This window comes from Sus scrofa, chromosome 4 (assembly GCF_054392235.1).
Source record: "Sus scrofa isolate SSC_HxYL_T2T_F1_AM1 chromosome 4, Sscrofa_HxYL_maternal_Yorkshire_Landrace_v2.0, whole genome shotgun sequence".
NCBI classification, from domain to species: Eukaryota; Metazoa; Chordata; class Mammalia; order Artiodactyla; family Suidae; genus Sus; species Sus scrofa.
In genome coordinates this window covers 57,141,008-57,153,853 of record NC_139386.1, presented here as the reverse complement: position 1 = coordinate 57,153,853, position 12,846 = coordinate 57,141,008, and positions in this window count along the sequence as shown.

Sequence of the window (12,846 nt, the reverse complement as noted above, 5' to 3'; positions counted from 1 at the left end):
AAGCAATGAAACTAGAACACACCCTCACACCATGCACAAAAATAAACTCCAAATGGCTGAAAGACTTAAATATACGACAGGACACCATCAAACTCCTAGAAGAAAACATAGGCAAAACACTCTCTGACATCAACATCATGAATATTTTCTCAGGTCAGTCTCCCAAAGCAATAGAAATTAGAGCAAAAATAAACCCATGGGACCTCATCAAACTGAAAAGCTTTTGCACAGCAAAGGAAACCCAAAAGAAAACAAAAAGACAACTTACAGAATGGGAGAAAATAGTTTCAAATGATGCAACTGACAAGGGCTTAATCTCTAGAATATATAAACAACTTATACAACCCAACAGCAAAAAAGCCAATCAATCAATGGAAAAATGGGCAAAAGACCTGAATAGACATTTCTCCAAAGAAGATATACAGATGGCCAACAAACACATGAAAAAATGCTCAACATCGCTGATTATAAGAGAAATGCAAATCAAAACGACCATGAGATACCACCTCACACCAGTCAGAATGGCCATCATTAATAAATCCACCAATAACAAGTGCTGGAAGGGCTGTGGAAAAAAGGGAACCCTCCTGCACTGCTGGTGGGAATGTAAACTGGTACAGCCACTATGGAGAACAGTTTGGAGATACCTTAGAAATCTATACATAGAATTTCCATATGACCCCGCAATCCCACGCTTGGGCATCTATCCGGACAAAACTCTACTTAAAAGTGACACATGCACCCGCATGTTCATTGCAGCACTATTCACAATAGCCAGGATATGGAAACAATCCAAATGTCCATCGACAGAGGATTGGATTGGAAGATGTGGTATATATACACAATGAAATACTACTCAGCCATAAAAAAGGATGACATAATGCCATTTGCAGCAACATGGATGGAACTAGAGAATCTCATCCTGAGTGAAATGAGCCAGAAAGACAAAGACAAATACCATATGATATCACTTATAACTGGAATCTAATATCCAGCACAAATGAACATCTCCTCAGAAAAGAAAATCATGGACTTGGAGAAGAGACTTGTGGCTGCCTGTTGGGAGGGGGAGGGTGGGAGGGATCGGGAGCTTGGGCTTATCAGACACAACTTAGAATAGATTTACAAGGAGATCCTGCTGAATAGCATTGAGAACTATGTCTGGATACTCATGTTGCAACAGAAGAAAGGGTGGGGGAAAAACTGTAGTTGTAATGTATACATGTAAGGATAACCTGACCCCCTTGCTGTACAGTGGGAAAATAAAAAAAATAAAAAATAAAAAAAAAGAGAGACCAGAAAAAAAAAAAAAGAATGAAATAATTCCTATTTGTAGCAACATGAATGGAACTAGAGACTGTCATCCTGAGTGAAGTAAGTCAGAAAGAGAAAGACAAATACCATATGATATCACTTATATCTGGAATCTAATATACGGCACAAATGAAACTTTCCTCAGAAAAGAAAATCATGGACTTGCAGAATAGACTTGCGGTGGCCATTGGTGGGGAGAGTGGAGTGGATTGGGAGGGGAGTCTGGGGTTAATAGATGCAAAGTATTGCCCTTGGAATGGATTTACAATGAGATCCTGCTGTGTAGCACTGAGAACTATGTCTAGTCACTTGTGATGGAGCATGATAATGTGAGAAAATAGAATGTGTACATGTATGTGTAACTGGGTCACCATGCTGTACAGTAGAAAAATAAATGTATTGGGGAAATAACAATTAAAAATGAAGACACTTGAAAAAGGAAAAAAAAAAAAAGCTAGAGCCAATATAATAGAGCAAAGGCAAAGAAACAAAGTTATCTCTTAAAGAGAACTGGGGATGGGAGGGGTTGAAAGTTTCAGCAATATCTGATGAGAATAAAGAGCCAAAAAAAAAAAAGAAAGAAAGAAAAGAAATACTATTTAGATATTTTTTATAAAGATTTGTATCTTGAATTTTCACCTTAAGTTATATTATGACCATCTTCTATTTTAATAAAACCTATATAAATATCAAAAAAAGAAAATGAAATGGACAGAAAGATATATCATGTTTCTGGACTGGAGGAATTAATATTGTTTAAATGAGAATACTACCCAAGACAATCTACAGGTTCAATGCAATCGCTATCAAAATACCAATGGCATTTTTCAAAGAACTAGAACAATTAATTTTAAAATTTACAAGGCTGGAAGTTTTAGGGTTAACAGATGCAAACCACTGCATTTGGAGTGGATAATCAATGAGATCCTACTGTATAGTACAAGGATCTATATCTAGTCACTTGTGATGGAACATGAGGGGGGATAATGTGAGAAAAAGTATATATATATATATACGTGTGTGTGTGTGTGTGTGTACATACACACATGTATATACATATATATATGTGTATGACTGGGTCACTTTGCTGTACAGTATAAATTTACAGAACACTATAAATCAACTATAACAGAAAAATAAAAATCAAAAAAATTTTAAATAAATAAATGAAATGAAATTTACAAGGAAACACGAAAGACTCTGAATAGGCAGATCAATCTTGAGAAAGGAAAACGGAGTTAGAGGACTCACTCTCCCAGGTTTCAGATTATACTACAAAGCAACAGTAATCAAGACATTATGCTACCAGCACAAAAATAGACACATAGATCAAAAGAACAGAGTGCCAAGAGGTAGACCCAGGCACTTATAATCAGTTAATATATGCAAAGGAGGCAAGAATATACAATGGAGAAAAGACATTCTCTACAAAAAGTGTTGCTGGGAAAATTGGACAGCACATGTCAAAGAATGAAATTAGAACATTATATAACACCATATACATAAATATACACAAATTTGATTAAAGACCTAAATGTAAGACCAGAAACTATAAAACTAACAGAGAAAACTTGGGTAGAATACTGTTTGACCTAAGTAGAAACAATATTTTGGAAGATGTTTCTAAACCAAAGGAAATAAAAGCAAAACTAAACAAAGAGACCTAATTAAAATTAAAAGTTTTTGCACTGCAAAGGAAACCACCAACAAAAAGAAAAGATAGTCTCTGAGTGGGAGAAAATATTTGCAAAATATATACTCAAAAAGAGTCAATATCCTAAATATATAAACAACTCATACAACTCAACATCAAAAAATAAATAAATAAATAAATAAAACCCCACAAACAATCTGATTAAAAAATAGCAAAGGACCTGAAAGACATTTAAGTAAACAAGACATGCAAAATGGCAAACAAGCATATGAAAAGATTCTCTCAACATCACTAATCATCAGGGAAGTGCAACTCAAAACCATAATGAGATATCACCTTACACCTGTCAGAATGGGTATCATCAAAAAGAACACAAATAACAAACATTTGTAAGGGTATGGGCAAAGAGGAACCCTTGTATACTATTGGTGGAAATGTAAATTGTTGCAGACACTAAGGAAAACAGTGTGGAGGTTTCTCGAAAAAGCAAAAATAGAACTATTATATGACAAGGCAATTCCACCTCCTGAGTATAGATAAGAAAAAAAAAAAAAACTACTAATTCCAAAAGATACATGGACCCCACTGTTCATGACAGAATTATTTATAATTGCCAAGACATGGAAGCAACCTAAGTTTCCATTAACAGATGAATGGATAAAGAAGATGTATATATATGAAAAAAATAGGAGTTCCCATCGCGACTAAGTGGTTAAGGAATCCAACTAGGAACCATGAGGTTTTGTGTTCAATCCCTGGCCCCGCTCAGCAAGTTAAGGATCCGGTGTTGCTGTGAGCTGTGGTGTAGGTCACAGGCATGGCTCGGGTCCACCATTGCTATGGCTCTGGCGAAGGCCAGTGGCTACAGCTCCAATTAGACCCCTAGCCTGGGAACTTCCATATGCCATGGGAGCGGCCCTAGAAAAGGCAAAAAGACCAAAAAAAAAAAAAGAAAAAAAAAAGAAAACAAAAAAATACTATTCAGCCATAAAAAAAGAATACAATTTTGCCATTTGTAAAAACAAGAATGGAATTGCAGGGTATTATGCTAAATGAAATATCAGATGGAGAAAGATAAATACTGTATGATATCACTTATATATGGAATCTAAAAGCTATAGCAAACTACTGAGTATAACAAAAAAGAAAGAGACTCACAGGTATACACACCAAACTAATGGTAACCAGTGGGGAGAGGGAAAGGAGAAGGGCAAGCTAGGGTTAAGGGATTAAGAGGTACAAACTACTATGTATAAATAAAGCTATAAGTATATATTGTACAACACAGGGAGTATAGACAATATTTTATAGTAATGATAAATAGAGTAAAAACTTTCAAAATTGTGAATCATTATGTTGTCACCTGTAATTTATGTTATTGTACATCAATTATATTAAAAATTTTTTTTCTTTTTTTTTATTTTTTTTATTTTCCCACTGTACAGCAAGGGGGTCAGGTTATCCTTAGATGTATACATTGCAGTTACAGTTTTTTCCCCCACCCTTTCTTCTGTTGCGACATGAGTATCTAGACATAGTTCTCAATGCTATTCAGCAGGATCTCCTTGTAAATCTATTCTAGGTTGTGTCTGATAAAAATTTAAAATTAAAAAAAGAGTAAACCGATAGGTCGTGTCAATGCTTTTGAATTTGCCACCAAATGGAAAGGCAAATGCACCAAATGCAAATCAAAAATAAAAAGTGAGACTAGAGCAAACTAAAAAGCTTCTGAACAGCAAACCATAAACAAAATGAAGAGGTTATTTACTGAATGGTAGAAAAGTTTGCAACTCACACATCTGATAAGTGTTAATATCCAAAATATGCAAATTAAAAATAAATATCCATTTAAAAAATGATCATTTTTTGAAAGAAGACATACATAAAAATTTGCTCTACATAACTAATCATCATGCAAGTGAGATCTCATCTCTCATCTGATAGGATGTCTATTATCAAAAAGATAAGAAATAATAAGTTTTGGCAAGGATGTGGGCAAGAGGAAATCTTTCTGTTCCATTGGTGGGAATGTATAATGGCTCAGCCACTATGGAAAACAAACAGAGGTTCCTCAACAAGTTAAATATAGTTCTGAATATACAGCCATAAAAAACTGAAATCACTATCTTGAAGTGATATATCACTCCGTGGATGTGTTCCATTGTCATTCAAAGTAGCCAAGGTATAGAAATAAACCATGTGTAGGTTGACAGATGAATAGATAAAGAATGTGATATATGTATATATAAACAAACATACGGTGGAAAGTTACTCAGCCAAAAAGATGAAATTATTCCATTTGTGGCAATATAGAAGAATTGGAAGTCATCATGCTAAGTGAACTATTCCAGACAAATAAATACTGCATAGTATTGCTTATATGTGGAATAGCCAACCCCTTGCCAGGAGCTGGTGGGAGTAAAGAGGGAAAGGAAGATAAGAGAACAAACTTTCAGCTATAAATAAATAAGTTTTAATGATTTAATGTGTAACATAGTGTCTATAGTTGGTAACACTATAAATGAAATTTGCTAAGAGAATAGAGTCAAGTTTTCTCATCAAAAAAGAAAAGGTAAATATGTTAGTTGATGGATTTATTAATCAATTCAATGGTGGAAAAACTTTCATGACAGATGTACATATCTGTCAAATCATCACATTGTACGCTTTAAATCTCTTAAATTTTATTTGTCAATTATACCTCAGTATAGCTGTAATAAAACAGTGTGTGGCACATCATTAGCACTCACTAAATTGTTTTTTTTTTCCTAATGTTAAAAATCACAATTGGCACAAAATTTGAATGTAAAAAAATGTGTTATTTTTCTATGGATTTACAAGTCTCAATTCCTGCTGATTCTATCAACAGTTTTCTGATTTAGTCTATTTCTTCTGGATGATTGCTCAAGTTAGAATGCATACATATAAGGATAACCTGACCCCCTTGCTGTACAGTGGGAAAATAAAAAAAAATAATAATAATAAAAAAAATAAAAAAATAAAAGAATTATCTCAGTCACCTTTCTCATTTCCTCACCCTTTTTCTTTATATAACATCCTAAGCAGGGAGAGATGGAAGAGGATTGAGATATTCCCTGGTAGTGGTGAGGAGCCATCAACTTCTGCCCACTGTTACGCTGTAAACCACACACAAGATCTTTGGAGAGTATTCTCCAGGACTACACTTGCTATCACCATGGATTTCAGTCATCAGGTATACAGAAGTCACTTTATGTAAGTTGAGATGTCCTCCTAAGGGCCTTCTGGTCCACTCCTAATCACGTTTGTTTTTTTTTTTTCTATTTCAGGATCTTGAGAATGTGGGACATCTCTCTGCATATTCAGCTTAAAGTCCATTCAAGCCCCTCTTTCTCTGCACACTCCTTTTTGGTGTACAATTGGGTGTTCCCCATAATAAATTTAAGAAAATTTGAGTCAGAAAAATAATATCCATTGTTTAATTTTGAAACTTTTGTTATATACAAAGTGATTTGACATGAAACATAAATAGAACTCAAGGCATTTGTATTATTTTAGCCCTAGATACAGAGGAAACATTTCTTTAGATGAAAATAGAAACTAGATAAATGTAATGCATTTCATGCCACTTCTAAACTGAGACTCTATGTGAGATGCACATCTACAAGAATCCTCGGCAAAAATGTACATATCTTTGAAAATCAGGCTTGCTAAGGGAAGAAATGATGAAGACATAATCACATCAGTGACCTCACTTTGTATTGAAGTTTACAGGTTCATCTAACTTCATTAAGATTTTTTTCCCCTTATTATAGCTGAAACAGAAAGACGGGAGGTGAATGTAGAAATTAATCCATTAGAATGAACATGTTTCCATTTCAAAGTATGTTAATTTTGTTTCTACTTTGTCAACTTTAATTTGTCACTGAACCTAAAATGGGATAATTGCGCCCACGTTTAAGTTCTCATATGTAGTCAAGGTTTTTCCTAATTTTATAAAATTACATTTAGATCCATTGACACTGCTTACCATATTACAAGGTAACATGTGTTAGGACTTGGTTCCCAACATGTCAAATTAAATCAAAATATAAGTTAATTCAGTGAAAACTCCATGTTGATATTTGCTCATTATGCTGTACATAGATTGTTTGTGGAATCTCTGCAGTTTAACCTAAAATTATACATAATACCTTTACATTTAAGAATCATTTGTGTTTAATACCTTGGATGTTCACTGTGCCAAACAACTGGTATGAAGATGCTTTATTTATATTTCTGACAAGGGTCAAGGCATCAGTGCAAAGATGGAGAAGTAAAGACACCTTCTAAAAACAGAACTAATTAGATGGATTCTATCCTCTGATAATTCATTACGAATTGTCAAGACGGAATTGAAACATATTTGAAAACTGAGCATAAATTTAAATACTCAATATATCTATATCCTTTGTGCCTCTAACTGTAAATTAATTAAAAGACACTTGTTCTTGAGAAGTATATTTTTTATCATCACGTCTTAGTGTAAATGAAAGTATCTCCTAGATAGAAAATATGTATGACAAGCAGGAAAATAAGAGATGAAGGCAGAAGTGCCGTGATATGAACACAGTAAATGTTTATTTAGAGAAGGAATGAATAAACAATGCATGAGAATGAGGGCAAATAAATTTTAAGAGTTCTGAATCTTACACTAATAGTTTTTCCATCTGATTGTCAGCTATTGTGTTAAACCATTTACTTAGTATTATTCAGCACTTTCTTCTCATTAAAGGATATATATTACCCCTCCCTCAAAAGTCAAAATACTACAAAATTTAGGGAAAAAAAGATCATCTAGTTAATAGATAACAAATAAGTCTCCTAGAACATATTTCCAAAATATTTTATACCAGATAAACATTTTAGGGTACAATGTTTAAAATAAATTTGTAACATAGCCATTATATTTACACTCTTGACAATAACAATACTAAATGTCTACAACATTTTATAGATTTTTATTTTCTTCCTAAACAACTCATCAAAATAGAACAAACTAATTAGATTTTTGTTATTACAGGTGTTAAAATAAATGAATACATTTCATTGACACTGATGTTACTGCCAAAAAGAAATCAAAACTCTGTGCCCAAAGTAGTATCAAATTGAAAGATAAGAAAATTCATATGAATGTTATGTGTGAAAATTAGTGGTTACTGGGGTGAATTTCCTAAGCTTATTTATTTTATGATACTCCTTAAAATCTTATATGTATATTTTTTTCTTTTCTTTTCTTTTCTTTTTAGGGCCACACCTGCTACGTATGGAAGTTCCTGGGCTAGGGGTCAAACTGGAGCTGCAGGTGCTGGCCATGCCCTAGCTTGCAATAATGCCAGATCCCTAAATACTGAGCAAGGCCAGGGACCTAACCCTAATCCTCACAGACCCTATGTTGGGTTCTTAACCCACTGAGCCATAATAGGATCTCGAAATCCTATATTTTTATTTATTTATTTTTCTTGCCTAAATCACATCACCTCTATTTTTGCTATGTTTGTACTGAAGTATATTGACTTCAGAAGAAGAACATGGGATTAATCTTTTTCTTTTTTTTTTTTAATGTCCACACCTGTGGCATATTGAAGTGACCAGGCCAGGGATTCAATCTAAGCCTCAGCTGCAACAGCACCGGATCCTTTAACTCACTGCACCAGGGTAGGGATTGATCCCATGCCTTTGCAATGACCTGAGCCAATGTAGTCAGATTCTTTATCCACTGCGCCTCAGTGGAAACTCCAGAATTTGTATTTGTCTACTTTTCATTTTATTTAAATCTATAAGAAATATCCTACTTTTGATATCCTGAGAGTTTCCTTACTTTTCCATAAATTTCCAGTGACTATGACTCCAAAATGAAATTAATACTCAGATCTAAAAGTATGTTACAAAAGTGAGAGCAGGGTAAAGAGCCATATTTACAACACAGAAACAGTTTCTGAAAATGTGGCTATTTTTCAGTCGTTAATAGATAATTTGTTCTGACCATATTAGTTACAAATAGTTTACTTTCTCATCTTAAAGATGTATATTAATTATAAAATACAGTACATAGTTGTTATAGAAAGTCAACTTCTATTACTAATCTGGTATGTTTTTTCAGTCATATTGTATTTTTACATAAAAATTTTAAACATAATTAATATGGAACTATTTATTGCTCATAAAAGGAAGACTACACCAAAAACATAAAGGTCAAACAATATAAATTTTATAAATTCAAGAGTTGTGATTTTGATGAGTTATACAGGATCAATCATAATTCTTTGATTGCTAAACAATGTATATATATCATAGCAAAGTATGTATTAATTGAATAAATGTGATTTAGATTTTAATTAGCTGCAAAATAATTATTATAATTAGTTATATTTCTGCAAATACATATGTTCATCTTTACTGATCTCTCATTAACTTGCATGGTTTTTTAGTTTTCTTGGGTTATCTGGATATAAAATGATATAATTTGGAATAATTATTATGCCTTCTTTATTCTCAATTAAGTTTTACAAGTTCCCATTGTGGCCCAGATGGTTAAGGACTCAATATTGTCTCTGTGAGGGGTTCAATCCCTGGCCTCACTCAGTGGGTTAAGGATATGGCATAGCTATAAGCTGCAGCATAGGTTGTGGATGCAGCTTGGATCTGGTGTTGCCATGGCTATGGCATAGGCCTCAGCTGCAGCTCTGATTTGACCCTAGTCTGGGAACTTCCATATGCATCAGATGCAGCCTTAAAAAAAAAAATTAATCCAGTTTTACATATACATTTCTAAATCTTCAGGCCAAAATTAAATACCATGTTGTTTAGATTTTAAGATATGTTTTTCACATTTTTAACACCTTCAAAATGCAGGTATACTTTACACTTGTTATATGCATTTAATGTGGTTGTGATTACAAAAAAGACTGTTATTAATTGAAGGAATTAATTAAATTTTGGATTATCTTAGAGTATGAGCAACATGATAATTATAATTGTTATAGTAACAATTCTCCTTCTTTCTAAATTTAATAATTCTATTAGTCCAACTCTAACTTCAATAATACTAATGGTTAGCATTTATTGAGAGTTTGCTATGTGTAAAATACTGTTCTAAGAGAATTTATTTTTAATTTAATTAAACATCAAATAACCGTGAGAGGAGGCGCTCTTCTCATGCATATATTTATTTATTTTATTAAAGTTTTATTGAAGTATAGTTGATTTACAATGTTGTCTTTCATTTTTGCTGTACAGCCAAGTGATGTACACCTTTCTTTTTAAATATTTTATTCAATTTTATTAGAGTAGAGTTGACTTACAGTGTTGCATTGGTTTCTGCTGTACAGCAAAGTGAATCGGTCATTCCTTTAAATACATCCATTCTTTTCTCCCATATAGGTTATTACAAACTATTAAGTAGATTTTCCTGTGCTATACAGTAGGTTCTCCTTAATCATCTATCTTTTATGGTACAGTATATATGTTATTCCCACCATCCCCATTCTTTCCTCCCCTCAAAGGTTTCATCTATGGTAACCAAAAGGTTGGTGTTGAAATCTATGACTTTTTTTTTTATTTTATGCATAAGTTCTTTTTTGCCATTTCATTAGCTTTGTGTTTAAAAAAACAATCAAAAAATGTGCCATAGACATTCTAAATAGACATTTCTCCAAAGAAGACAGATGGCTAAAAAATACATGAAAAGATATTCAACATCACTAATTATTAGAGAAATGCAGGTCAAAAGTACAATGAGGTATCACCTCACACAAGTAAGAATGGCCATCATCAAAAAGTCTGCTAACAAATGCTAGAGAGGGTGTGGAGAAAAGGGAACTCTCCTACACTGTTGGCGGGAATGTAAATTGGTGCAACCACTATGGAGGACAGTATAGAGGTTCGTTAAAAAACTAAATATAGAATCTCCATATGATCCAGCAATTCCACTTCTTTGGCATATATCCAAGGGAAACCATAATTCAGAAAGATACATGCACCCCAATGCATTATTTACATTATTGCCAAGACTTTGATGTGTGTATTTCTGATGAATAAACTGCAACATGGTAACTTGCTAAGATTTACAGCTGGTATTTGGTAAAACTTGGGGGTAGGGTGATTGACAGTATGTCTTCAGAGATCAAGTTTAATTTCTGCATTTCCCAACCTTCTTATTACAGCTGTTAGCTGAGACTTTACTTCAAATCATCTTTATGGTAAGGTCATAATGCTTAATGCCTAATTATTTAATGACTGTTTCTTTTTAAAACAGTAATGGGCTTTAGCATTGATCAATTTCAATAAGTATTTAATAATCACATAAATGTTCCTATTTGTCCCACAAATATATTTTTTCCTTGGTTCTCTTTTGTAAAATGGATAATACATTTATTATGAGACAAAAAACTCATCTTTAGACAAAAATGTATACATATACTTAATATAGACTAAGTTTTACCAGAGCGTTTTATCAATGGCAAGAGTTTTATTTTTGTTAATATTTATTATATTTGGTATTTTTTACCTTCACAAATTTTATTTTTACTTTCTATGAGATTAATATTCATTAGTTTTCATCCATTCTGTAAGTGAGTTATTTAGTTGCAGTATATGATTTTGCTAATATAGTATTATTTCCAGCAAGGAAAATATATTTACAATTATTCGTTTTAGTATTATCAAAATTTACCCCAGACCAATCAGTCCCAGCCAGTGTGAACTAGCATAAGAATCCTTTTTTTTCTTTGCTTTGAAATATATAAAATATGTTTATAAAATATAAAGATCAACTGAGGAAATTCTACTTTTTAAAAATATTATACATCTTTTGGAAGATGATATTTCTATTCATTTGGTAAGATTGTATTCCTTTATAGTCATGAAAGGCTCACAGATGTTTATCTGTTAATATGTTTTCTAGCTACCTGAAGCTGGTATATAAAATCTATTTTATACTACATGTCTGTATTTTTATTCATGAGATTCACTAACTTTTATTTCTGATTATAATAGCATCTTTAGATGTGAGTTGGGGGATATTATTATGTAAGCAATCATATCTCTTACAAATAATGATGTTTGTTTCATCTGGTGCATATCATGTAGTTATTATTTTTTGTCTAACTGCAGTGGCTAAAACATAGTGCGATGCTGAATGATGTGGTGTAGGTAAATACCATTATCTCCATGATTTAAAGGAAAAAATACATCACTTTGAAGCCTGCTTTTTTTATCTTTTTTTTAGGCCACACCCATGGCATATGTAAGTTCTCAGGCTAGGGGTCAAATTAAAGCTGCAGTCACGGGCCACAGCCACAGCAATGCTGGAACAGGGCTGCATCTGTGACTTATGCCACAGCTTGTAGCAACACCTGGACCCTTAATCCACTGGGCAAGGCCAGGGATCAAACCCACATCCTCATGAATACTAATTGGGTTCTTAACTGCTGAGCCACAATGGGAACTCCTGAAGGATGCTTTTTGTTTAATATCTTCCTTTATGTTAGGTAAATGATTTTCTCTTCCTAAATTTCCTTATTACAAATAGACACTATTTTTATATTTCTGTGCATGTATTAATGTGTTTGCTTAAATTATACTTTACTCTCTTCATGTGTACATTGTTTTAAAATTATCTTCTAATATTAAAAAAATACAAATTTCTAGGATAAGTAAATCTTGGTTATTACATATTATGATTTTGTTTGGTTTTGCTAATATACCATCCAGGAATTTTTCAACCATGTTTATCAATGAAATTGGTTTATAATTTCATTTTTCATCTTTATAGTAGCTAAAATCTAGTCATTTTATTTCTATTTACTTTTTCTAGGGAAGTATCCATGACATCTAAAATTCCTAATTTAGTGGCATAA